Source organism: Balaenoptera ricei, chromosome 19, assembly GCF_028023285.1.
Source record: "Balaenoptera ricei isolate mBalRic1 chromosome 19, mBalRic1.hap2, whole genome shotgun sequence".
NCBI lineage: Eukaryota > Metazoa > Chordata > Mammalia > Artiodactyla > Balaenopteridae > Balaenoptera > Balaenoptera ricei.
The window spans coordinates 56168972-56172201 of record NC_082657.1 but is presented as its reverse complement, the minus strand read 5'-3'; positions in this window follow the sequence as shown (position 1 = coordinate 56172201).

Here is a 3230-nt window from a genome sequence, read left to right as displayed (position 1 = left end):
CGTGTGACTCCGGGGTGATATTGGGTATAGCCTCAGCTGCCCAGTGACCCTCGGAGTATTTCCTGTGGCGCTGCCTTGTGCAGGGCTGATAGGTTTGTTCCCCCGCCCACCAGGGGCAGTTGTTTTTTTAATTAAAGAAGAACTATATCGCAGTAGGGAGTAGTACAATCATATATATATCCAGCAGTTTACATGTCCCCACCTCCCAAACCGTAGGTGAAGCGCCATCTTACGTCTTAGGTTCTCATGTGTTGCAGCACCCCCAAGCTGCTCTTCACTCAGTTGGAGGCTTGCTGCTTCCCAGCGATTTTGTTTAATCCATTAGGAGCTTTATTTATTTATTTTTTATAAAGTTATTTGCCCACCCTTCTGAGTTGCTGAAAAATTGCAGGCGGTAGTGCTGGAGGTTCTACAAATCGCCACAGAAGAGCGGTCCACTGGGTGTTTAAGGAACTGATGGAGGAGACAAGTTAAAGATCATTTAGGGATGGTTAGAAGTCCCTTGATCTTTTGAAGGGCATTGGATATATCTTTGTAGCCTGGGAAGAAGAAACCAACTGCGTGTGCGGGACAGTAGGAAAATTTTGTGGTTGGGGTCGTCCTGAAGTCCTGGGGTTTGAAGAGGGCTTTGATGACTAAACTCTAAGTACTAAATGCAAGTGGTGAGGGAGGCATGCATCTCCGTAGGGGCGATGCTATAGCGATTCCCTATAATACTGATTCAGTTTGCGCTTCTATTTCCAGTAAGCAGCCTCACACCAAACAAGGCATGCTTATTGCTAGGAACGTCAGCTAGAATCTGAAGAGGTCCTTGTCAGGGATGCTCTAGAAGAATTTCGAACTTGGTGGTTTGGGACTAGATGATCCATTTCAACTTGGAGTCTTATCATTTTATGATGTTATGTGCAGAAACACTGTCAGAAACTCTAGTTCTGCTGCAATTTTTTTTTTCTTTTGGTGGAGGAGGTGATTCTGGTCACTGTCATTCCCCCCCCCCCTCTTTTTTCTTTCAGAAACTTATGCTTCTCAAAAAGCCAAGTCACAATAGCTAACTCATGCCCGTTGTCACTCAACACTTGGAACTCCAACCGAGATGATTAGGAATGGGCAACTAAGATTCTGGGGGAGGAGTCTGGTGTGTGTGTGTGTGTGTGTGATCTAGCTCTGCACTGATTGCTTATACCGCTTTTCAGTGATAAAAGTGTAGGCATTTACAGCAATACTGGCTGAATTGTATAAATACAGATTCTTGGGCTCTCTGGGTGTATCAGATCCAGGAGATTCCTACTTGATTGTGCAGCCATTTGTTTTGCTTCTAAAAATTAGTGGCAGTGCACCGTGTTGTCTGTGATGTCAGTCAGCTCTAATGAAGGAACTGACTGCATATGCATGGGGTGTGAATCCCCTCGTTTCTGGAGTCAGGGTGTCAAACTCATTCAATAGCTGACAGCTGTGATTAGAGCGAAGAAAGACTCCAGCATGAAAGGCACTGACAGGAGTATCCAACTGCAGAAAAAGTAATAAGAAGTACCCAAGCTGACTTCCAACCAACAGTCCAGTTTGACTCACTGTGCACAGGAAATCAATGAGGAGAATATGAGCCATTTTCTCTTTATCAATTTTCACTTCTAATTATTCCTTGGAGGTAGCTTGGTTTAGCTTTTATACTTTTTTGGGGGCTATAATGAATATCCGGAGCTGTGCTGTATAAAGTATCTTGGCAGCGTCTGTCATGTTCCCTACCCCATCCTCAGTACATGGGAACCCCTCTTTCCCTTTTTCTCTTCTCCCATCCATCCCCGCACCATTTCTTTTGACCCACAGTAAGTGCTAAGTAACTTTGAAATAAAGAGAAAGAATTAATGAAGAATACTTTTTGCAAGTACTCTGAAGTGACCCCCAAACTTGTGGTACATGTGAAGATAAAGTCTACTATTCTTCACATATAATTTTGTCAAAGGGAGATGATTTTCTTCTGGGGTCTATCTCTTTGATAATTTGTTTCTGTTCTCTGCTTAATCTGAAGAAATCCAGGTAACTTCACGAGCTAGAGTTTTCTCTTGGGGTTTTCTGTACCACCCCATATAGAAAGTGGCATTCCTGCTAGTTGGCAAATACTAATACTGAGCCATGGAATATATTTTGTGCCCATTTTCTCATGAGATAAGGCATCATTTGTCAACTTAAACAGAACTTCTAGTGCTCTACTGGTTTTGCTTAAAAAAGTGTAACACTAGATTCTTTGAAAATGTCTCTTAATACTGAGGCAGAATCAGAACATGTCAGTGATGTCAGTATTACACACAACTGACCCAGTACCATAGAATTACAGAACTGCAGATTTAGGGTTTCAGAAGATCAACCATTTTCTACTTCTTTTTAGGACAAAGGCATCCTCTAGGGTAATTCTTTCCAGGACTCAAGTGTAACGTAAGCATTTACTTCCCATAAGGGAATCTTTGTTGGAATTAAATGGTTTCCTAGAGCACAGAATTTGGAGTTACATGCAGCTAGGGTTGATGTTTCTAGGTGTGTTTGTGTGACTAAAATAAGTTCTCAGGGCTCCTCTTTCCTCGTTTATAAAATAGGAAAGACAGTATCTACCTTACAGAGTTGATTTGAGGTGTCAGAATGCTTGCTTTGTGTCCGGTGCCCAATATGGATCATTTAACCACATTTCTTTCTTGTGTCATTTCTTTCTATTGTATGTCCTTCCTTATTCTCTCCATTCTTTTTCTCCCTTCTCTCCCTCCTTCTCATCTTTCTCTTTTTCTAGTCTTTTCCTCCTTGCTTCCTTCCCGTTTCTTTCCTCTCTTCTTTCTTGACTACTTTCTCTTCAACCTCCTTTTCCTTCATGCATTCCCTACGAAAAAATCCTGAATTTGTATTATTGACTTTCTCACTGAAGAACATCTTTCCCTTTGTTTTCTTATTCCCCTTCTCCAGTTCATCAATTAGAATGTTCATCTAATGTAATCCATCTATCTCTCATCTCATTTTTTCACAATTCTCATTTTTAAACTTCTAGCTCCAGCAAGCAGTTCCCATCTCTGTGCATTGCACTCAGTAGATATTCTCAGTGTCCTGGGGTTGAGGGATCACTGTTTTATTTCCTGGTCTATTAATTTTGTTCAAAGAAGAAAGGACTGAAGGGAGCAATAAGGAAGCCATGCTCTTTATTCCTGATAATTCAGTCCTTCTTTTTCCTGATAATTCAGTCCCAAGTTCTC